General features: G+C 42.0%; 2 protein-coding genes across 7 annotated transcripts in view; one reads left to right on the top strand and one right to left on the bottom strand.

Annotated features, from left to right (window-relative positions):
* MGLL (monoglyceride lipase) overlaps positions 1 to 25,261 on the bottom strand; it is a 109,014-nt gene that overhangs the window by 66,249 nt on the left and 17,504 nt on the right. The window lies entirely within an intron of this gene.
* KBTBD12 (kelch repeat and BTB (POZ) domain containing 12) overlaps positions 16,816 to 25,261 on the top strand; it is a 56,411-nt gene continuing 47,965 nt past the window's right edge. For 5 of the 6 annotated variants that reach the window (XR_001412183.1, XR_001412182.1, XR_001412181.1 and 2 more), the window contains exon 1: positions 16,816 to 16,898. The gene's annotated coding sequence lies outside the window, so the exon portion shown is untranslated. Of the gene's footprint in view, positions 16,899 to 24,798; positions 24,919 to 25,261 lie in introns of those variants that run through there. The other variant, XM_014943221.1, reaches the window with a different exon arrangement.

The following is a 25,261-nucleotide window of genomic DNA, read 5'->3' as shown; positions in this document are numbered from 1 at the left end:
CCGCCCCCCCCCCTCCGCCCCTGGCCGGCTGACAGACCCCAAATACGGGGCGCTGGCCGTAGGAGTGGGCGCTCGGGTGGCCACGAGTGACACCCTGGGGGCGTGGAGCGCCTTTAAACGCCAAATTTCGAGAGGGGAGGCTATGAAGCCGTGCTGCCTTCCAGGCTTCCCCGGGCTGAACCTCTCTTTGTAGTCCCAAATCCAAACTTACACTGTTTGTGTTCAGATACACGGCTCTCCTGGCTTGGAAGCCCCGCCAGAAACACTCAGAGTAAAGGCACTCTATAAATACACTATCTCATTTATACACATGCAGTCTAGTAGTGCACCTGAGCACCATAAATTAATATGCACCACATATGTTGCCACTGTGCAATCTGAGATCCGTTTGATGGGGTACATGATACTTGCTTATAAAAATTGTCACAGCAAGGTTCCCCCAAGTTAAAATAGCTTCCCAGCCTCGAGGCATCCAGATACTCACTTTTGTCATTTAATACCGGCAAGTGCTTAGCATTTATTGAGCACTTTTAAATTGTTTATGTTAAGGGCACAGATTCAGACCTTTTACCTTTCATCAGGATAACATTTTAAACTTTAATTTTTACATGCCTACATATACCTAGAGATCTCAGGCCTTTTTAAGAAGAGGCAGCTATTAAAAACATTTTTTAAAGCTCAGCAATGTGCTCACCAGGTCCAAACCAAAAAAGGCTGAGGAAAGGAAAGAAATGTATGCTAACAATAATAACAATAAATGCAAAACCTCGGAGATGATCCATATAAAAAGGAAATCAAAAGCAGACTTTTTCCTCTTTAAGTGTCATTTATATTAAAAGCCCTAGAGGGGTTTTTAGTTACAAACTGCAAAAGCAAAATTACATATTCCTGTAACTGCTATTGTTTGGAGAAAAAAATCACAACAACAACACTGAACACCAACATTTACATTTGTTTATAATAAGCAAGATTTAGGTCAGATGGGGTCTTACCCAGAGCCCTGGGAGCTGTATTTGGAGGTGTACAATTTGCTAGGCCAGCTACTGCCTAAGCACGAATGGGTGGAACTAAAGAGCTATCACAAGCCAGCTCTGGAGCTGAGGGAAGCAAAGGCATATATATTTATTTAAAGGATACAGATCAGATAATAACTGGATTAAAAAGAGAAGAAAGAAGGAGAGAAGGCTCTTCCCCTGCTCACACTGTTTATCTGCCAGGAACACTTCGCTGCTTCCCTACAGCCATCCATGAAACCTGATGCCAGGAACAGGCTCCTCTCCCGCTGTGGTGCTGGGAATATCCGAGTTCCCAGGGCCACAGAGAGGTGGAGGAGACAAGGAAAAAAAAATCTCTTTCTAAAATGCAGGGTAAAAATAGCATCTCAAAGAAAATGTCCTTGGTTGGGATAAGGGCGAGATCCTGTCTTTGAGAGCTTGCCCTGGTCAGTCCAGATATATGATTCCCTTGATACCCCGTTAACCTCCGTGTAGCTAATATTGGAGGCAGCAGAACTATGGTCCAAGCTGCACTCTCTGCCAGACCCAGATTCTCACCATTGCCCAGGAAAGGAGGATCAGCCAACCCTGCTTTCCCTTCTCCCCACCTTACCTGAGCCCCCAGGAATGTGAGGATATTTCTTTTCATAGATAGCACACCCTCCCTCGTGTCGTGATAACATCATCAAAATGAATGAAAAGCAACTGCTGACTAGTTACCTTATTATTTATGGAGTTGAAGCCGTGAATTAAAAGCCACCTGAGAAAACTGGGTTGGGTCTGAAGAATTCACCTAGCTGATATCCAAACAATATACAGGGCTTCAGCAGAGCAATTATTGCACACTAGCTCCCTGGGCGAAATCAAAGGGATGTCTGAGCATGCAGTATTTATGAGACTGTAACATCTTCTCTTGTCTCGGTGGAGTGAAATATGATTTGGAAATACAGTTTAAGCTCAATCAACTTCTTCATCAGAAATAGAAATACACATGGTGGATCTTCACACTAACTCAGTAATTACTTAAGCCTTGTAGGGAAAGGTGTTTGGTTTATTGAAGGCTGAGCCCTGCTTAGCTTAAGCATCTCCATTGACACCCAAGGTACCCAAAGGAGTATAGAGAAAAGGATTATGCTCTCAAATAAGGCAAATTTTAGGAAAAGAATCAATTTCTGGAATGACAGAGAAAACACATATAATAAAAACTTGTTATCACAGCAAGGGGAGAGAGAAGGGGCTAGGGAGAAGAGAAGGGAGAGAGTAGGGTGGATGGGAGACAGCGTGGCAGGCTGGCTTGTGATTCTGATGGTGGGGTAAGGGAACGAGTTAGGATTTTCTTTGCCTTTAGATTTTCATTCACAAAATGAATTTTTAACAAATCATATCCTGTTGGCATACAAAGGTAAATAGACTGTATGAGACCCTCCTTCTCTGGTTGAGGATACCATGCTCTTAAATTGCAAAGGAGTATTTTTGTTTGAGAAGTGGTTTTGACGGGGTGTGGGTGCTAAACATTTGGGATTCTGCTGAGTAGAACCACAAAGAGAACTTTTGCTGATGAGGAGGAGGAAAAAAATAATAGAGAAAAATAATAGAGGAGGATGCAATAATAAAACATCAAAGAAGTATGTGGTTACAGAAGAATCTGCTCCAACAGAAAAATGCTGGAAGTTGCAGTAGTTGGGGAGCAGCTGGAGAGAGCAACAGACAGTGCAAGCACGTGGGAAATGGTGGGAGATGAAGCATGAAGAGGAAGAACTAAAATCCAGTGAAAAGCAAAGAAGCCAATGCCACTAAAGCTGTCAGCTTGCAGTCATTATTTTGGATTTGTCTTTCTATTTGGCTATTTTTGTTATTTATCCCTAGTGAGAGTCCAGGCATTCAGTTTTACTTATTTGTGAAATCTGCCTTTGCTTTCCTGTTGCTATTCCTGAATAAGACATGTACGGGGATGAGACAGGTGGGCTGGGATAAACTGCTGTGGTTTTCCAGTAAAATAACAATTTTAATGCTTTGCAGCCAAAACCTAAACTTGGTGTCAGGCAAACCAGATTGAAGAAGAAAATGTTCAAGGACAATATTTCATTGAACAGGTTAAGCTTAACAATTTCAGGAGAAATTATAACTAGTTTAGCACTGGTCTGCAATTCTGCAGTCTCAGGTACTTCTTCACAAATTAGTGGCAAGTGAAATGTAGAAAGGCAGAAGGGTTAGCGCAGGGGTATCCAAGCATCGCAGAAATTATTTGCAGGCTTTCACTGATTTGTTGCCCATCAGTAATTTCGCTTTCCCTTAATCAGTAGGAATAGAATTATTAGATTTAGCTACAAGTGGTTTAATACCCCAAGGTGCAAACTACAGCCAAGTAATAAAGTATTTTTACCATGTAAATGAAAATAATTAGTGGTAAAAATAGTCCTAATTTTTTTTTTAGGTGATAAAAATTCTGCGAATCATGCTGTCATTAGAAATCGCTTACAAAGCCGTGACTGCAAACAGTAGCTGTACGAGTGAAGTGATTAGTATCTTGCCTGTGCCTGTTATTTGACAGGACCAAAAATACACACTTAAAAATACACTCTTTGAATATAGGTTTCAGTCCTTTAAACTGATGTCTAGAAGATGACCCATCCTACATAGATGCTAATTTGAGAGTTGGTTGTTTTTAATTACAGAAGCAATACACACTTTGTTTGGCGGTTCATTTGGTTTTTTTAATTAAAAAACCCACAAGAATATTAATATCAGATTCTGAGGCATGCTTAGTATGAAATCTTTAAAAGGCATCCTCCAAAGGAAGGAAATTCAAAATGAAAGGTGGAAATTCTGCCCTGAAGTTTTATCTGTAGAGGGGAAGTTTATGATAGTGATTCTAGCAACTAGCTCATTTGAGAATAACTCTGCCCGGGGAATAAATATGTTTTTTATAAAAGTCTGGAAGTGTGTAACCTTAGCAGTGCCCCAGCAAGGGAGCTGGTGGCCCTGGGTGGGTTTTTTGGGCTGCAGAAGCCCCTGGTCTGGAGGCCGCAGGGAGCATTGCGGGTCTCGGGCACTAGAGGGCGCAGCCACAGCTTCTCACGGCAGCCCTACCAAACCCCCCTTATTATTTTCTTTTTAATCATTTTCCACTTTATCATCAGAAGGTTTTCTTTAAACAGTTGTCCCTTTTTATCTCCGCGGCCCAGTATTGGTTTCTAAATAAAAGTTTCCTGTGATGGTATATAATTAGTCCGGTTTTCCCCCCGGATTCATTCACGTCATGAGAATAAACTGCAGTGGTTTATGCTGTGGACGGGCATGTTGTTGCAGCACTTGAAGGGAAATCCTGTCCTTGTCACTGTGAGGACAGACAGATTAATGAGTCTGTTATGGGATGGCATTTCCTATTTTACTGCGTTATGATATGACTGCATGTAGCCATATTACTACTGATAAAATGTTGGTCACCTTGGTAGAAACAGGGGTTTTATGGCAGAAAACGCAATTAAAAGGCATCTTAAAGGAAAAGATTCTAAGCCTTGAATTTTAATATACATAAAAATCAGAACAAGGTAACATTATAAATTTTATCCAGGTGGAATTATGGTCTCAAATTCTGAGAAGTACCTGACCATTCCTTTTCTCATTTCTATTACTCAGGGTGACTGCATAACCCACTTTACAAACCACGCTTCATTGTATCGGGACTAAATAATACAGCCAAAAGATACAGCTATTCTGTGGTGGTTAGAGGGGTGCTTTATTTTGGTAGCCAAACTGGAAGCATTGACTGGAGAAGAGTTATTATTGTGCCGCCTGGTTTTCTTGCTGCTTTGCTATTGACAAAGCGTCATTTATCATGCTTTGCATTCCAATTTTTCTTTGCATGTTTTCCAGCTCATCATAACATAATTATGTTTCTGTTTCTTCCAGCCAGGGGCTGATACTTTCTTTTACTAAGACAACAGCTGCACTGCACAACCTTGATGAATCCCCATAAGGGTAAAATGTGTCTGTGGTGCTTGTTTCTGCCTTGGCAACCCAAATGTTCGAGCTCTTTTTAATGACAAATGCTGTTCTAAAATGCACCCAACCCCGGTGCTTTCATAGCGTTTCTCAAAATGAGGTTTTATATTGTAATTTAGACTTGAAATATTAAACATCCTGGCTGGTTCGTAATTTTAAAGGCTTCTTTTGCAGCATTTCTTTTTATAGTGTTTATAGGTTCATAAATTCCGAGATGGAATTTTAGAGGGCCATAGTTACTGATGTGCAATTTATTTTTTGAATGAAATTGATTTTATGTGTGAAAATCAACCCAACCTCAAGGTCTGCTATATACCCCTAAAAGGCATCTTTTAAGGGAGCTTTTGTGGTACAGGTGAACCATTTCCTTACTTGGCCTCAGTTGGTCCAACCACACTGCAACGTGAAGGGGATTATACCATCCTCCCCTACGAGGTGCATTAACTGCTAGTGATGGAAAATGCCATAAAAGACACGCAGTATTTTTATTATTACTTACTGAGATATTTTATTTAACTCTAATTTAACGTGAATTTTTAAAGTACTTTGGAAAGGAAAGATAAAATTTTTATTTTATGGGGGGGAAATCAGGACAGACAAAAGTAGGGCTCAATGCCAGAGGCAAGCTGAGGGCAGAATCCATTCTTAATGCTCCTGATTTTGTTTACCCAATTATACCATTACTAACTCCCATCTCATCTCGAAATCTATCCATCAGAGCACTGTGAACAACTGAAGCAGTAACTTTTCCACTCAATAAAGATTACCTAGATTTGCAAGTATGGGGAATATTCTGATCCAGGCAAAACCACAGCCTGGGTAACTACATCCTTAAGGCAAATTTTCCCTACAATTTTGCTTTCTATCCTGATCTCCTGGATGTTTTTACTGCCGCCACCATCATTTGAAGATCGGTTGTGTTTATATATACAAATTACAATAATTCTGTACACGGAGGCAAGAGTTTAACTCATATGATCAGCCCAATTTACATCTATGTGCGCTTATATATACAAATTACAATAATTCTGTACACAGAGGCGAGAGTTTTAACTCATATGACCAGCCCAATTTACATCTATGTGCGCCGTGATCTAAGGACACCTTGGGATGTTTGAGCACAAGGGTGTATGTAGCAATGTCTTAGTTCTGTCCACCACATTGTAAGCTGAAAGGCTCTTAGATGTTGATGAAAACTGTAGCTGCCCAGCCATGGCTGGCTTCATCTTCTCTCCATGAATGGCGAGTATAATTCTGCTATTGCTAGAAAAGTATCAGGTTCGTTGTTTTGGATACACAATGAACGTATGGTGAGGAGTTTGCCTTGTGCTGCTTCTTCCTTATAACCACCCCATGGCAAATTCTGTCAGATTCTGCTCAGATATATTTTAGCGCTTTTTTTCTCATTTATCTTTGGTTTCTTTACTCAGTCCACTCACACATGTTCAGCGTAAGACGTGCATTTTCTTTTGATTCATGTACAGTAATTACTTCCTAACATCTGCCTAGCAGATTTTGTAGGAGAAGTAACTCTGCAAATATTAAGAAAAAAATTAATGTATGAAATCTTTGAAATCTCTATCACTGAGGTTTGTTATCCACAGCTGACTGGATTCATTCCCAGCCAGGAAGCTGGTTCAGCAAAACAGCTGCATTAGTTATTTAACTGGAGGCCTGATCCTGCTCTTGTTCACACTGATGTAAACCAGGAGTAGTACTAGCGAAAATAACGAGTATCTCTAGTGCAAAATGCATGATGGAGAAGAAGTAAACATTATAGTGTGGAACAACAAGAGAATTGTAGGACATACTTTGCCATGCTGGTATAGGTGTTAGGCAGTATCTTCATGTCTTATAGAAACCTTATACCAAATACGCTGCTCGCTTCTGGGAGCACTCTCCTCTCTACACACTGCGGGAGCACCAAGTGGCCCACAAAATGAAGCCCCAGTTGTTCTCAGAGTTGCACCCCAATACCATGAATTCACATGGGACTTATTCTGTCCCAAGCAGCACATTCATTCCTGTCTGCATCTGGTTCATAATTGTTCCCTCACTGTTATTTAATTTTTACAGTATCTGCTACAATTTACTTTATACCTTCTAGTGCAGGAAAGCACACTCACTGGTTTTCCTCCTAGGCTGCATTAATGCATGTAATAATTAACCCAGAAGTACACTTTGAGAAGACGGAAGTCAAATGAGGAGCATTGCAGTGAAAAGGGGGACAAAGCATCCATAGGCAAAGTATTTCCTATATCCTATAAGATGACAATGCTGTATTTCAGCATGACAAAGGATTGTTACCAGAGCCTCATGTGCTTCAGAGATGGACATCTTCAGACCTCAAGGCCATTAACACCCTTCATATGTGATCTTATTATAAATTAGCAGCATATGCTGTTAATAATATCAAAAGTTACGGTATCTGAGAGTTCAGCCCCCAACCCTCATCCTGTTTCCTCCAACACGAGATATCTATTATACCTTGGCTATAGTCATTGATTCTCATGTAGCAAAGGTATCTGTGGTTTTGTTTGTGCTTTGGAGTCACGAGCATCTGCAGTTGCTGTGGGCTGGTCATGTCAGTTCAGATTGCTGTTACAGACCTGTCGGTGGGGCTTCCTAAACTCCTGCACACAGGAACCTTCCAGTTCACAGTACTATGCTTTGATACCAGCATGCATTGATTATCTTTATTTGTTGACTTTTCCTAGTATGTTACTGAATCAGCAACAGAGTCAGAAAGCACAAAGCATCTCTTCCCCTCCTGTGCTGTGAAATGTGTATGAGACACACTGAGCAATGCCTGTGTCCTCAGTCCCACCCTGAGACCTGCACCCAGCACCTCAGCACCCTCAGGGATGGGACTACAGCAGCATCTACCCTTCGGTTTTCAACAAGGACCAACTCCAAGCCTTTGATGTTGTGGAGCTCAGTCTGAAACGAGACAGTGGTGAAACCAATCCAGCAATGCCTGCCAGAGTCCAAACCCCCCTCTGCAGGCACGTACCCCAGAGTGCACCCCGTCAATACAGGTCTCTGCCATGGCTCATCTCCCTCCACCTCTGCCCCCAGTTCCAAATCTCTTCAGCAATATATTCTGCAAAACGCAAGGATTTTGGGGGCAACTTCAGTTAGACCAGAAAGATCTCCTTCTGCTACTCTGAAACCTGTGAGTGTGAAGAATTCATTCAGCACAGCACCCCTTGCCCATTCATATCTATCTGATGATCAAATATATTTTTAATTATCAATCTGAGGTGATTTTTTTTTTTTCACTAGACAATACCCAAGTGTATTGTAAGAGCAGTTGGGAATGAGCCAGAGAATTTGGCAGCAAGATATGGAACATTTGGGCTTTTGACACTTTGGAACATATGGAAAGAGGTTTGGAAGGTTGCCACGTGGGGTGTAACTTGGAAGATGCTACATTTCTTCATCTTTTTTTTTTTTATGGACAGAAGTAGAAGAATTTTTACTTTTTTGAAGGCTCCTAGTTCCTGTTCATTTTCAATGAGGTACTGCTGCTCTAGAATCAACCACTATGCTCAGTTGCAAGGTTTGAGCAAAATTAGCTGCGTGTTTATGGGCAACTGCAGATGGGTAATTAAAAGGGTGACAGTATTGCAGATCTTTTCAAGGTTGTAGCACCTAATTCATGAGATCCCTCACAAGTGAACTCAAAAAGCTAATGACTGGTGACTCAGATCATGGGGTGAAAGAAGATACCTGGTGCCTACCCTGAGTCAGGAGGTGGGCCATTTACGGATTCATGGGATCATGGGGTGAAAGAAGATACCTGGTGCCTACCCTGTGTCAGGAGGTGGGCCATTTATCCTAACATCTGCCTAGCAGATTTTGTAGGAGAAGTAACTCTGCAAATATTAAGAAAAAAATTAATGTATGAAATCTTTGAAATCTCTATCACTGAGGTTTGTTATCCACAGCTGACTGGATTCATTCCCAGCCAGGAAGCTGGTTCAGCAAAACAGCTGCATTAGTTATTTAACTGGAGGCCTGATCCTGCTCTTGTTCACACTGATGTAAACCAGGAGTAGTACTAGCGAAAATAACGAGTATCTCTAGTGCAAAATGCATGATGGAGAAGAAGTAAACATTATAGTGTGGAACAACAAGAGAATTGTAGGACATACTTTGCCATGCTGGTATAGGTGTTAGGCAGTATCTTCATGTCTTATAGAAACCTTATACCAAATACGCTGCTCGCTTCTGGGAGCACTCTCCTCTCTACACACTGCGGGAGCACCAAGTGGCCCACAAAATGAAGCCCCAGTTGTTCTCAGAGTTGCACCCCAATACCATGAATTCACATGGGACTTATTCTGTCCCAAGCAGCACATTCATTCCTGTCTGCATCTGGTTCATAATTGTTCCCTCACTGTTATTTAATTTTTACAGTATCTGCTACAATTTACTTTATACCTTCTAGTGCAGGAAAGCACACTCACTGGTTTTCCTCCTAGGCTGCATTAATGCATGTAATAATTAACCCAGAAGTACACTTTGAGAAGACGGAAGTCAAATGAGGAGCATTGCAGTGAAAAGGGGGACAAAGCATCCATAGGCAAAGTATTTCCTATATCCTATAAGATGACAATGCTGTATTTCAGCATGACAAAGGATTGTTACCAGAGCCTCATGTGCTTCAGAGATGGACATCTTCAGACCTCAAGGCCATTAACACCCTTCATATGTGATCTTATTATAAATTAGCAGCATATGCTGTTAATAATATCAAAAGTTACGGTATCTGAGAGTTCAGCCCCCAACCCTCATCCTGTTTCCTCCAACACGAGATATCTATTATACCTTGGCTATAGTCATTGATTCTCATGTAGCAAAGGTATCTGTGGTTTTGTTTGTGCTTTGGAGTCACGAGCATCTGCAGTTGCTGTGGGCTGGTCATGTCAGTTCAGATTGCTGTTACAGACCTGTCGGTGGGGCTTCCTAAACTCCTGCACACAGGAACCTTCCAGTTCACAGTACTATGCTTTGATACCAGCATGCATTGATTATCTTTATTTGTTGACTTTTCCTAGTATGTTACTGAATCAGCAACAGAGTCAGAAAGCACAAAGCATCTCTTCCCCTCCTGTGCTGTGAAATGTGTATGAGACACACTGAGCAATGCCTGTGTCCTCAGTCCCACCCTGAGACCTGCACCCAGCACCTCAGCACCCTCAGGGATGGGACTACAGCAGCATCTACCCTTCGGTTTTCAACAAGGACCAACTCCAAGCCTTTGATGTTGTGGAGCTCAGTCTGAAACAAGACAGGGGTGAAACCAATCCAGCAATGCCTGCCAGAGTCCAAACCCCCCTCTGCAGGCACGTACCCCAGAGTGCACCCCGTCAGTACAGGTCTCTGCCATGGCTCATCTCCCTCCACCTCTGCCCCCAGTTCCAAACCTCTTCAGCAATATATTCTGCAAAACACAGGGATTTTGGGGGCAACCTCTGTTAGACCAGAAAGATCTCCTTCTGCTGCTCTGAAACCTGTGAGTGTGAGGAATTCATTCAGCACAGCACCCCTTGCCCATTCATATCTATCTGATGATCAAATATATTTTTAATTATCAATCTGAGGTGATTTTTTTTTTTTTTTCACTAGACAATACCCAAGTGTATTGTAAGAGCTGTTGGGAATGAGCCAGAGAATTTGGCAGCAAGATATGGAACATTTGGGCTTTTGACACTTTGGAACATATGGAAAGAGGTTTGGAAGGTTGCCACGTGGGGTGTAACTTGGAAGATGCTACATTTCTTCATCCTTTTTTTTTTTTATGGACAGAAGTAGAAGAATTTTTACTTTTTTGAAGGCTCCTAGTTCCTGTTCATTTTCAATGAGGTACTGCTGCTCTAGAATCAACCACTATGCTCAGTTGCAAGGTTTGAGCAAAATTAGCTGCATGTTTATGGGCAACTGCAGATGGGTAATTAAAAGAGTGACAGTATTGCAGATCTTTTCAAGGTTTTAGCACCTAATTCATGAGATCCCTCACAAGTGAACTCAAAAAGCTAATGACTGGTGACTCTGATCATGGGGTGAAAGAAGATACCTGGTGCCTACCCTGAGTCAGGAGGTGGGCCATTTACGGATTCATGGGTTCACAGATTTGACAGAGTTGGAAGGGATCTCTAGAGATCATCTAGTCCAACTCCCCTGCTAAGCAGGATTGCCTAGAGCTCTTTGAGGATAAGGCCCTACTAGGAGGTCTTTCTTGCTCCCCGTGACCATTTCCCCATCATCTTGACATCCATGGATAGATAGACACTTCAGATTGTCTGTCTGCCTCTGGGACATAGTTCCATCCCGTGGGCTGGAGCTCCAGCACTATACTACAAATGCCAGCCTCGTTTGGGGCAGCAGGGCATGGGAGAGAGGAACCACCTCCAGCTCAGTGCTCAGGACTGGACGCCTACGATCCAGCATCATCTTCATACCACTTTAGGGACAGATGCCTATGCCCATTATGGGACAAGTCCACATCTCTCCGAGGTATTGCCTCTGTTTGTCAGATAAGCGATGCATAGTTTGCTTCGTATTTGGTATTCACTATAACCACTGTGTAAGAAAGAGTTTTTTAATGCATTTTTGATAGCATAATTGTGCACCAGGTTGGGGGCTGCATCAAATGCAGAATGTATTGGAATACACAAACCTGGACATCTTTCTTAATTTGCACAATTGGCACATGGTCTTTGCAGCTTAGTGAATACTAATTAATCTCTCTGACTGGTAGAAAAGCATCATCATCCTGGTTTAGCAATGAGGATAAAAGACCAAAGAGAGTTCAGGGGCTTGTACTGAGTGACAGGTAAAGTCACAGCAGCCAGAATTATGGTCATCTTCGGTGTCCTGAATAGTAAATCACCCCAGTTTGCCAAGACTCCATCTGAACAGCAGGGTGGAGGCACTTTGGGGTTTATCCCTCAATCCCTGTCCCCAATAGCTCAGTTCAGGGCAGGCTGCAGCTCGCGTCCCAGCTGAGTGCTCAGGTTTCCCTTCCTGGAGGAGTAGGAGTGATGGGGAGGAGGTGTATGCCAGCTCTGCCTTCAGCAGGGAGCTGGAAAACAGCCTGGGGGTGTGTTCACTTCTGGGAATTGGGAAGCATTCTCAGCCCTTGTGTTCTGGTTATGGTCTGAGTGTTTCTTGCCCACAAATTCACCGTGGCTTTTTTACTTGCATTTTCATGTGGCAGTTTGTTTCAACACATGCAGCAAAATAATGACTAGACAGTGCAAGTTCCCGTTATTTCTTTGCTAACAGCATGCCGGGGGTCACTACAGTATCTCTAGGTTATGAAAGGGCTCAGTGAAAACTAAGAAGGTGACATCCAGGAACAGGAATTGAGCATGGAGGAATTGGTGACCAGATTGGAGAAAAGAGCATCTCCTCCGAAGGAACTCAAAGACCTGTGGCAATAGCTCTTGAGGACTGACCATGTAGGTCAGGAAAGCAAAAAAAGATAGGCAAACGCCAAATAATTTGAATGGGATTTATTTTAGAATGAAACCTCTGCCTTTCTCAATAAAACCTGGGCGAGTCTGGAGCATTATTTAGCCTTATATCCTGTGCCTGCAGCATTTCTGAGCCAGCTAAAATCTGATTTAGAATGTTTTTAATATTGTGCTTCCTCTCACAACTCATACCCTGAGAAACATTTTAGTTATTTCTACTTTCTGTGACCATAACGGCCCCAAGTTCTGCTATTCCGAGTATGCACTTCCTTTCCTGAGTTTCAGTTTTGCTGTCCATTTAGAAATCTTTTTGACCCTAACACAGTCATATCCATAATTCTGTTAGGGAGATTAAAAAGCAGTAAAACTGATGTACAGAACAGCATTTCCACAAACCCCATCCAGTTACATGCTTCTTTGCATCTCCATTCCCATCTCAACTGATCTAAAGGGAGAAAAAATGCTCTCCTATCAGCCCATTCCTTCTGTCTGATTAACTGGCAGCTATCACAGGTCTTCCTTCGCGCTATTACAGTTTCATTTCCAGAGAAAAAAAACCTGATGGATGTCGAGCTCCTGCACTGTGGTATCACTGCGAAAAAAAAAAAAAAAAATCAAGTTTCTGTTTATACTGAAGGGCCGGCAGTACCTCCTTAATCAGGCTGTCTGTTCATTGGCAATCAGCAGATATTTTGTCTAAAAGCATCCGGCAGTGCAGTATAACTCAGTAATAACTGCTTCTCAGGGGACTGGGGGGAAACCCCAGATGAAAGACTTTAGGTGCAGTTAGAAACAGTGGTGAGCAGTTGACTTTGGGGGTTTTCTTTTGGCCTTTTTTTTTTTTTTTTTTTTAAGATTGCCTGAATTTGATGGAGGCTCTTTCATTTAAAAGACAGAAAGACCTACAAATTAAGCAACATCTAGCTGCTAATGTGTGAAACTGCAATTTGCATACATCATGGCAGCTGCTGAGTTGGTCCTTATTACCTCTGCTGGAGTGTTAATTTAGCCACAACTTTCTCATTTATTTAAATGAAAAAGCAGCGGGTGACTGGCACGCCACATTATCTGTCAGGCAACCTGGGAATCAGGTTGACAGACCCAGAAAGAGATTTCAATTCAGAGGGACTGCAGGGGTGCTGCCCCCCGGACCGGTGGTCACAGGCGAGCTCGAGATTGCCCTTGGTCTGCTCTAAAGGTCAACACTTGCCCTAAGAAAGAAAAAATAAAAAATCAATGTTGTATTTGGACTGACATAAGAGAATAGATAATAGGATTAAACTGGAAATCTTTCTGTTTTTTCTCTCCCTATGTATCCAAGTGGGCACTGTGTATGATAACCAAAATATCATCACTGGTTTTCAAATAATGCAAATAGAATAACTACCATTTGTCGAGCACTGTACTAGTGTACTGTGGTCCAAACCCACCGTCAGGGCCTGAAGCAGAGGATGCCAAAGCTGCCCAGGAGGGACGTGCCAGGAGGAGGGAGCTGCTGTGTCAGTGAGCGGTGCCGGTACCATCACGGCTGTGGCCAGCCCTGAGGTGCTTCCACACAGGGCTAATGCCAAGTGAATGAACAGACATCACCTAATCGTTCACATATGGGAGATAAAGCAAATGTGAGTCCCCAAACCAGAGGGTACCCCACAGTCTGGGAAAAGAGGATGAGGAGCCCCAGGGAATTGCTGAGCTGGGAGGAGCCAAGAGCGGTGGCCATGACGGGGTGTCACCCGTGGGTACTGAGATGAGCATGAGGCTCTCCTCTTCCAAGCTATGATAATGTGCCACCGTTTAATGATGTGCCTGTATAAAACTGTGTATTTGTCAGCGGACAACGCGCCAGAGCAAAACTGCAGAACGACAGCAAGAGGAGATGGGTTCAGTTCAGCACGTTGGCTGCAACGTTTCAGTGGCAGCAAAGAAAAACCACATCCTGAGAGCCACCACGTATCACCCAGATCTTAACTGACCCGATGGAGGTGTCTTCTAAAGTTCAGCTATATATATATAGGACTGTGGCTTGTGGGTCTGCTCATTGCAAGCCCTGGCGTATCTTCCCCTGTGGACAATTTGCATCCACACTGCCCATCAAACCAGGTGTTCTGCTTTTGGATGAACTCTAAGTGTTGTGTAGCTGTTCCCAAAGTCTGCACTCTTGGAAATTGGTCCAACTTTTCCCTAAAAAGGGAATGTTTTTCCAATAGGTGAATCACTAGCAGTTGAGATTTAGAAGGGAATTTCTTCGTTCATGCAATGCCAGAAGGGGCTGTCTGACTGGTGCCATGCAAAAATTGTTCTGAAACGTTAAATACCACACATATTTTGTAAACACTGAAATATTCACATCAAATGCATCTCTTCTGTCTCTGACACCTACTTCTTACCATTGTTTTAAAATACACTGTGTTAAAAGTTCAGGCGTTTGTTGTTTACCACAGATATTTTCCCCTTTGCCATTAACTTAATGAAGTTCAGCACAAACTTTTGTCTTCGCCCACTTCTCAGCCATTCATTTTTATAATTAAAATCACCATGACAACAGATAATGATATCAGAACGAAAGGATTATGACTTAATTACATGAAGAAGGTGAAAACAGGCTTGGCTTACAGCAGAGAAAGCTTTTAATTCTAGCAAAAATATTGGGGGCCTGATTCACCGCGGCATTACTCCGTTTATGAAATTACAAAGTGCTGCTGAGAGCCACCCAGCAGTTGCCCTGCTGCAAGACGGGGTGTCCCGGATAATTCAGTGAAGTGCTAGAGAAATAGTCGAAATTTTGTGCGCAACAAAATGGAATTTGTCTTAAAAGCATTAGTGTTTTTGTGAAACAGGCTCATTATAGAAGTTAGCTGAAGAAACGCACCCATAAAGGAAACATGGTTATTCATGGTTATTATTAGGGTAGCGGAGCGGTTTCATATAAATAAAATTAATTACATAAATAATCCATGTTAACCACCACGAGACTATAAATTCTTCCACATAACAGGAGAACAAGGTAATTTAGGGCTATGGTCCACTTTTATGACAGCTGTGGCATTTCATCAGGTCACTGTTCCATCTTGGCTTCTGTGAAAACTATAGTATCAGATTGGATATTTTTATTTCAAAGATACAATTGAACTTTTAATAAGAACAATCTGGGAGTTCAGACAATATATATCTTTGTAATCTGACCTAATGGATTTTCTGACATGAGTAAACTTTAACCACTTTGATATATTTTTCCTAGGTTTGTTCACGAATTATATGAAATATACTTTTTAAAATTATGTACATCTTAATTTTTCCCCTAAAACCAACAAACCACTGTTAACAGTTGAACATTCCTGAACGCTCCCTATGTGGCTTTTGGAAAAACTCTGTAATAAACCCATCAGGCTAAAAATCTAGATAAGGAAATGCATTTCATTTTCAATTTTCTTAGAAGCTATTATGATCAATCAACCAATTAGTACAGCGAATAAATAAATTAATGCCATTTAAAAAAGAACATTCCAAAAACCCCTTAATGTCTTTTTCAACTAAAAGTATAGGTTTGACATTAATCAATTTTATAACCCTAATTTTTACTTTATCTTTTTTCCATCTTTGCTTAAACATATGGAGATATAAATAGTGTATTATGGCCCTTTCTATTCCCCTTTAATTTGCAGAGTACAAGATCTGCAGCTGATGTAAATCAGTGCGGCCCCACTATTCCGGACCAATTTAGTGGATCTGTTTCTCATTTACATCAACACAAACAAGAAGATAGTCAGGGTTCATATCTGATTAAAAATATACAGACAACACTTAGGTTCGGTCAGGAATCCTTATTTTATGCACAACTTCAGGTCTTAGTGATCTGGCAAGGGCAGGAGAAACAGCTCTGGGCAATTCCTCTCAGCTGTAGAGGTAGTGGCCTTGATTTCAAGAGTGACTTATATAAGGTCAATGAGCAACAGCTTCTCCTCTGGTGTGGTGCCCCAGCCTCAGTGGTAGGTGGGAGTCAGTCTGGTCATTGCCTACACTGGGATCCCTCCAACTGCCCACAACCAACGGTGAGATGGTGATGTGCTGTGTGCCCGTGGCAAGGTTTGGAGGGGTGGGGGGCAAAACTCTTGAGGTGGGCCACCAACACAAGAGGTGACTGTACCATCCCACCGAGGAGCCTGCTGGCTTCTAGCATGGGGTCTGGCATGAGGAGGGGAAGGAGAGCAGGGCTGCTGCCGCCGGTCAGCTGAGTCCTAATGTACCCCTGAGCATGACATTAAAGCAGCTCCTCGTCCCGGCCAGGAGCCCAGCATGGGCTATTTATAGCCCTGGCACCTTGCTGCTTGCCAGAAGCTCTGTGCTGCTGGAGGAGATCTCTGTTTCCCTCTCCCACGCACTCTCACAGACACCTGCCGCTCCTGGCGTCGGAAAGGTACATTTAAATCCTTTCCCCACTCAGAGCAGGGAAGAGAAGGGAGTTTGGTGCGGAGAGGGGTGGGCAGTGTGGGAACGCCGGGGCCAGGCCGCTCTGGGCTGCTGGGGACACTTGTGGGCAGGGGTACTCGAATGTATGTCCTGGGGAACCCATAAAGGTGCTGGAGAGGGGCCTATACGTGACAATGGGGGGTCAGTGCAAGGCAGGCATACAGCGGGGAGGCTGTAGGACCCTTTGCCAGTGCCAAAATTGAAGCCCTCTTGGTTCCTTACAGCGCCTGCCGTCCAGCTCATAAAGCAAATGTAAGAAATTAGTTGCAAAGTGAGGTCAGGAACCTCTCAACGGTATCAAACTTGGGGTCTGCTTGCAGCTATCGGGGGTCTGCCAGCAGCGGGGAAATAGGATCAGCCTGTGGGTGTGGAAATTTCAGTGTCTGGGGTCTGTGCGTGGGGTGCTGTGCACACTCCACGAGCCAGCAACCATCCAGGCGTGCTTCCAGCAAGGAAGCTTGGAGAAACTCTTGCTTCTCCCATCATGGTATCTATATGTGCCTGGGACTGATCCTTGCCATCAGGAGGCTGAGCGTTTCTAATACGAGGATTCAGTGGGGACTGCAGATGTAGTAGGTGTGGAACATGTGTGTTAGTGCAGGGGCCGTTTTGGAGGTGGTGCTGTTGTTGCCATGGGTTGCTGTGAGTTTCCTTTTCCACGGGTATGGATATACCCAGGTATTTGCCTGGTAGTGACTGAATTTGCAACTAGAGAAATTGATGTGGAAGGCTGAATTTGAACAGTAACTAATGGAATGCTGACGTCAAGTTATTAGGGTTTACAACTTGCAATTTCTTTTAATTTCACTGCTGACACGGATATTAAAGCTTTTACATATTAGCGTTTGCTCACCAAATGGATACATACTTTGAAGTTTTATGTAAATATTAGCAATTAGAGTTCACAATCTTTTCGATTGTAAAAATGCAAATAGGGCCTAGTTTGCACCAAGTTATTAAATTGTGTTTCTTTTAATTATGACACGGTCCAGTTTACACAGTGTGATATAATTGTTCCAGAAAGTAAGCCTTTCCTGTTACTCACCAGTATGTTTAGATAAATGCAAAAAAGAGAAACCTCTAAGACCTTTCATACGCTGCTTAAAGAGCTACTGAAATATGTTTTAGAAATATATTTTCCTTCTGCTGGCATCTACCGTTGGATATGTAAAAAAACTTGTGCATTCTCCTTCTGTAAATGAGCACTTTGCCATTTCAATTAGTTTTGATATGTAAGAAAACGATCTGCACATGTGAACTGTAAAAGAAATAGGCTCCTGTATGTATATATTTAGCTTCAATTCTTCTCATGCAATTAATGCACATAATTGGCTCAGACTGGGATTTGTTTATAAGCATTTGTTTGTGAGCAGAACCACATCCATTTTCTACTTAAATCATGGGACTCTTTCGACTGACTTCACTGAGCTTTGAATCAGAGTAAGATTAAGGTCAGGTGAAGGCATATTTGAAAAGATGGCCCACAGGGTCTTTCATTTTGAGCTTCTTTGATTTTTTTTTTTTCATGAATCTATAACAGTTTAAAGAAAAAAAATATGCCTGGTATTTGCTGAGATAGGATCAATATTAATCCAATCCCACATCTAGGCCTCTGTCTTGGCAGTAAACGGAGCTCAAACTGTCAAATCTTTCCAGAATCGCAAACTGCCCAAAGGCTTTGAAAACTGATCAAAGCCTCTTCAGGTCTCCAATGGTCAAATGTGCTCCCAAACATGGTTTCTGAAGCTTTGCAGGTTGCTTAAAATCCCTCTGTTACATGGCAAGCTTCTCCTGGCCCAAGGAGCCTTGTTAAGTCCCATTTTATTTTTATTTTAAATTAAGAGCAATTAAAGGAGAAAACAAACAAGCTCCTGAAGAGAGGCCAGGCTGTGCCTGGGGCAGTCTGAGTGGTGGTGACCGTGCTGGCAGTGGGATGCTCACAGCAGCAGGGATGGGGTGATGTGTGTGAGGGAACACAACACTGACACAACTCTCTACATCTACTGAGCAGCCTGTAGGTCAGCAGCCTGTCCTTCTGCACTGAGAGCTTCTGTTTCTACACCACCTGCAGACTGTAACCTGCTAAGGAAGCTCCCATGAGCATGCCTAGCAGCACATGTCCCAGCAGGAGCTGGCCCGTGCTCCCACAGCAGGAGACCTCAGACTGCCTTGACCCAGGCTCCTCAATATCAAATGGCGTGCGAAAATAAACAGGGTGCCACAGGGACCGAGGGAGAAAAGCAGTTAAAATCCCTCTCAGAATGACTGTCACACTTTATCTTATATAGGTTAATGACTTAATTGGATTTGTAGCGTTCACAGTTTCAAAACTTTACAGTTCCTTCTTCCCTTCCAGCAATAAATCAGTTCAGATCACCCGAAATCTACCTGCTGTGGGGCTGGTGGTGGGAGATTGATAGGGCTGAGCAAGGACTTTAATGGGAAGGAGATCATGTCATCTGGCAAACCTTTTAAAACTGCCTATGCAATTTAAAGCTGAAGTTTTACCTTTGAAAGTGATGCAGACACTTCAGTTCCTAAATTGCACGGTGAGCTTAAGTGGGACTTGGACTTTTAACTTAATTAGATGCCTTTGAAAACCTGAAAATCCTAAATCTCCAAGTAATTAGCAACTGACAGAATATGGAAAACTTTGAAAAGGTATCCTGGCTGCTAGTAGTTATGGTGATACTTGAGACATATCCAAACGCTAAATGTCTAATTGTCACAGAGAACCATTTGTTAGAAATGCTTATCTGCATGCCCTCTCAAACCATATCGATATAAGTTTCCTAAAAAGAATTGGATGTTCTCCCACTTAAATGCTCTGCCATGAGTTTGTATATTTTATCTGGACAGAATGGATGAAATTCTTTCAAGAAATATTATCTATGTCAAAGAAAGAAAGCAAGTGTTCCCTGAAACTGTGAGTGACCTTTTCAGCACAGATCTCTCAGCACAGACTAGAAATGCTTCCCAGTCTGACCACTGATAACCATTCTTTGAATGTGCTTTTTCAGCCAGCTGGGCATCTAACTTATGTTGATTTAGACACTTGATTTCATCACAATTTGTTTCTAATGATATCATGTGGGACCGTAACCTCACTCAAGACAAAGTATCTAATTTATCCCCTATTATCCCTGAAAAAATGAAGAAAATTAGATTGGATTGACACAATTTGTTCCTGATAAATGGGTGCTATAGCTGTTTTTATCACCTTATTGCCCTCTAAATTCTTATAATTCAATTGTGTAATAATTTATTCCAGCGTCTTTCCAGGTATCAAGATAATAGTTCCTATTATCCTATAGATATAGGAACATCTATAATTCCCTCAAAGCTTCCTTTCTACATCTTATTCTTATTATACCTTTCTGCTATATCAAGATTAGCATTGTTATTTGCCCTTCTTGAGCACTGCAGGATCTTTTGCACGGTTTAAAAATCTTACTTTTAAATGCTAGCACAGCCTTCATAATTAAACCCTGAGATTATAACATTATTATCATCTGGGTACTGATTTCTGCCTCACTGTGGCTGTCAGCCAAATGTCATAATGCATACAATTAACAGATTTGCTTCTCAGCTTACTGATAACAAAGGAAGCACAAATAATTCATGGGCAGCGGCACCGGTTCTTTGATGTGACTGAACTCTGATCTTTTCAGCACCTGAAGGGAGGCAGGCTGAAGACAGGGCAGCCTCATTAAGGCAAAGAAGAAGGGGGGGAAAAAAGGAAAAGGAAAAAAAAAAAAGAGGAAGAGGAGGATGCAGGAGGTGCCCCCTGTGTCGCAGCCCCCTACCCCATGCTGGGTGCTGTGACCTCTCCTGGGCCAGGTCCTGTAGCTCCCACCCTCCCACCATGGCGAGGGAAAGAGCAAATTCCTTGGGACTGGGCAGTAATAACAAGAAAAATCTATGACCCAGACAAAAATACAGACAAAATAATGTCTCTAATTACAAGGTAGCTTTTTTTTTTTTCCAGAGGTTAAGGGAAATTCCTGATGAGACGCTTCCATCTGGTTTACAGTCCCTTTGCGCTGGGCCAGTTCAAAGAGGCTGCAGTGTAACTGAGAATTGAGGACAGCATTTATTTATAGTTTGATAGCCTCATAAAAGCTGTAGAGCTGAGCTCACAGCAGTGCGCTTATTTATGTTTTAAACTGCTCATGCAGCAACCTACTGCCTTGCAAAACGTATGCTCTAGCTCCTGCATAAAATTATATATGACTCTTCATAAGGTTCATGACACAAAGGCAACAAAAAAAAGTGAAATTAGACTAACAAAACAGCTGATATAAAAAGAAAAGTAGCAGCCAAAACTAGAGGAAAATTAACAGCATGGCTCTGAAATAAAGTAACATCAAATGAAGATTTGCACCTCAATCCATTTTTCACAACAGAAGAAAAAAATATCCCAAAATTCTGAATTAGGCAATAGCTCTGATTTCAGCTCCTGGTGACATTACAAAGGATTTGAGACTCACACTGGAGGTTTTATAATGACAACCCAGCCTCTGGCACAATCTCAGTGTAGTGTCTCACTGCAAATTATATTTGTATCACATCCTTTCTTTTAATATCAATGTACCATCTTTTTCCTCTGTAACCCAGAGGGGAAAGCAAAGCAGCACCGTTTCATTATTACCCTTTAATAGTCTTTCCAGTGATATAAAGGAGAATATTAATACCCTTCCAATGACCTCACCTAAACACTGCTAAAAGCCAGAAGAGGAGTGACAAGTTTGTAGCTAATGCACAGGGATGAATTTCTGAAGTTAATGAAAGGATTTCACCCCTGGGCTTTAATCCTGGTTCTTTTTAACCTTTTAGCTTCATTTTCTGCAGCTGTAGGATGGAGAAAGAAGACTTGCATACAAGACGACAGCATGATATTTACTGAGTACAGTTCAGTCAGGAGCTTGGTGTGATATCAAGGAGATGAAGAAGGTGCATTCTTATGAGAAAAGGCAAATACTGTCTTTCTGAAAGCGAAAGGTAATTGAACCCTGCCTGTAGCTCTGGCTGGGGAAGCAGCACTGCTCTGCAGAGCTCCACAATGTGGGTAAAGAGGAGGTTGGAGGGTTGCAGGTGATCCTGACTACAAGGTGGAGACTCTTGCACAAGTCACCCCAAGGATGAGGTGATGGTTGGGCATGGACCAGCTCCGGGAACGTGGAGGCCATCCCACTCACGGGCTGGACTCTCTCTGCTGCTCCTGGGGAGGGTGCCCAGAGTCACCCCACCAGCCTTCTGAGTGGCAGAGGAGACCACCCCACACTGGGTGCAGATGGGCACTGCCCTTCATCATCAGGGTAGTGGGTGCAGGATTTACCTGTCAGATAATTTGTGCCTAAAGTAGTAGATAAATGGCATGAGCTATGTTGGGCTTGAGGATTCCTATTACTAATGTCTTAATGATGAAAGAGAGGAGAAAACGGCTGTGAGCATGTTGTGCCAGATATCCTAATCACTGTTAAAAGAACACATAAAATTCACAAATCTGCTGAACAGTAATCAAAGACACAGTGTTGCTCTTCAGAAAGCTAAATAAGCAGTGGGAGAAAGCTTAAAGGTGACCAGGAAAGGAAGTGAAATCATAGCTCAGTTCTACACACTGCTTTTCCTGAGCTGTACAAATGTCTGGGAAAGATGATGACGATTAATCATCTCACTTGTTCTTCACATTAAAAATGCACATTTTATCCACTGTGGAAAAGCTGGAGGATGTGTGAAGTTCTAACATCACAAAAGAGAAAGATGTTGATGATTTCGGTGGAAAAACCCTGGTTAGTCAGATTGCTAAACAGGATTGGGGTCTTATTGGTAGTTACTAATACTTTAACCAGGTTGTTCACTCTCCAACTGGATAAAAGATGCTACAGCTCATCTACTTTAAGATATGCCTGGTTATAATACGTGATCTTTGAGATATGGTGCAGTTGCTTTATCAAAATGCAGTGAAGATCAAATATTATAAGGTGATAAAATAGCACAAGGAGAAAACAATAAACTGTGCATCTAATTATCACGCAGGATTAAAAAAACCCCATAACCATAACCCCAAAACATTTTCTATCTTATATAAGGCTTCTACTGACTGTAAAGACTGCTCCAGAGGCAGAAGGATTAAGATCTACATTTTCTCAAATGCAGTATTTCATGTCAATGTAGTCAGCAAAAGAAAAAAATATTCTAGATTCTGGAAATACCATTGCTTTATTTTTTTTGTACTAAACTTACTGTCTTTGATTTTAAAAAAAGTACCGTAAGAAGAGCTTAGAGTTTGGCCCACATCCAGACTATGAAGTTAATGTTTTGTCTTCCAAATCCATTTTTAAAACCTGGTAATAACCCAGATTCATTTCTCAGATGTGTTGTTTCTAGTTTAAGATTTGGAATATCGAAAGATTGATAAAATCAAGGAAATGCTAGCCTTCAAGCATGCCTGGCTTTTAATTTAGCACTCTAATTGAGGAATCTATGTAATTTGCTAAAACAGAATGATGAGTACTTCCCAAAACAACTGAACAGCTAAAAGAGTAGGTCTGAGATTGATGCTATAGCTGCAGATTTCCTTTTCACTTGGGAAATAACTATATTATTTTTAAAAAGTCCATATATCTAGATCTGTAGAGAAATGTGGACTGTTTGTGAAAATACCTCTAGGTGGATTTCAAAGAATTTTGTATACTCATTTTTTGTGTTGATACATATTTCTTTAATGAAATTAAGACTGCTTTTTGCACTCCCAAGACCTGAGGAAACCAGTTCTGTCTGCCCTACAACACCCTGATCCTGCGAATATTTAAGCTGGTGAGGAATGTTACTCATTTGAATAGTCCCATTAAGCAATTGGTAGGATGGTTACAACGTGTGACACACGGTCACACCACCACTTCAGGACTTGTCTGTGTATTGGTGATTCATGACCTGAGTCCTTAATGATTTCCACAACAGCACTGCCTCAGTACCACACTAGAGACAAAAACTGTGTTAAGGACTGGAGTTAAGGTTACTGGTGGGTAAACATCATTCTCCCATTGACACCTCTACCACGGTACCTCGCATTCTGCAACTTGCTCACCTGAAAGCCTGAGAGGTTCAGTAAAGGGCACCCCCCTAAAAACCTCAAAAATGAGACCATGAACTTCCTTCTATTTTTCCCAGTAAATAAAACCAGAAGAAGTATGTGAATAATTACAATTTAATTAAAAATCCCATTTGAGGTTACATTAAGTGGAACCAAAACCCTGTGAATCTGCAGCGCTTAAACATCCTGCTGAGAAGCAGGAGAGCAGCTCGAAGGCTGGCCCCTATTTACTAATCCCTTGTTTATCCCAAAGCAAACCAGTAGAAACTCTGTAGAAACCAGAGACCTACACTTTGTTGTGAAAGAGTAAAGAATCTCGCCAATTGAACCAAGTTGCTTCCTGCCAGTTCTGCCACCACACTTCAAGGATGGAAGCTCTCTCTGCCCACAAGGTTGTCCTGACTCTCTCAGCTTGAAGCCTGGGGACAGAGCTACTGGTAGGGCAGGGCAGAGACAAACCCGTTGGTGGAGTAACGAGGTGGCAGCTCCCTAGCTGCTTTGCAAGGGGGTAAGCACAGGGCTTTTGGATCAAAACTGTTCTGCAAATAGGTAGCCAGGTCGGGTGGTAAGGCAGAGCAGTAAATATCCATGCATCCACCTATGCCTCTGTAAAATGCCAGTGAACTGGGTTGTACCAGTGGTTTTATTTCTCTCTGCTTTGCAGAGGTGTAGATCATTGTAAAACTAATGAAAGAAGCAAGTCCAATGTTTTCCCATTTTTTAAATTTTTTTTTTTTTTTTTTTAGTCTTGTGGTACCCTTTTCTGAAGTTTCCACTTAGGCATAACTCCCAGTTTGAGAGGAGCTGTGAGCACTGAAAAGATGTGACTCCGTTGTAGCTGTCTAACCTGAGAGACTGTTGAAAACATAAGGTACTTTCAGCATTTAAGCAAGGACTAATGTCTGTCAGGTGTATGGGAGAGGCAAAACTTGAATAGCCAAGTGACTAAGGGCCTGACCTAGAGTTTATTAAGTCAGTGGAAAACTTTCTTTCGATTTTAATAAGATCAGAGAAGGGAGGGAGAAGACAGCTAGAAAAGACTCTTTCATGGGGAAGTCTGTAATTTTCTTTAAATAATCACAAAAATTGTGGGAGAGTTGATAACCACTTGAAGTGTTGATTTTTATTTTGTTTTGTCTTGGAGATCTTAAGCCCAAGACCTCACCAGAATTTTACATACTTTTTATGCATTACTGATTTACATCATACCCTAC

The sequence above is a fragment of the Calidris pugnax genome, unplaced genomic scaffold, assembly GCF_001431845.1.
Source record: "Calidris pugnax isolate Ruff unplaced genomic scaffold, ASM143184v1 scaffold128, whole genome shotgun sequence".
Lineage (NCBI taxonomy): Eukaryota > Metazoa > Chordata > Aves > Charadriiformes > Scolopacidae > Calidris > Calidris pugnax.
The sequence above is the reverse complement of the archived record's forward strand: the minus strand, read 5'-3'. Positions and strand labels throughout refer to the sequence as shown.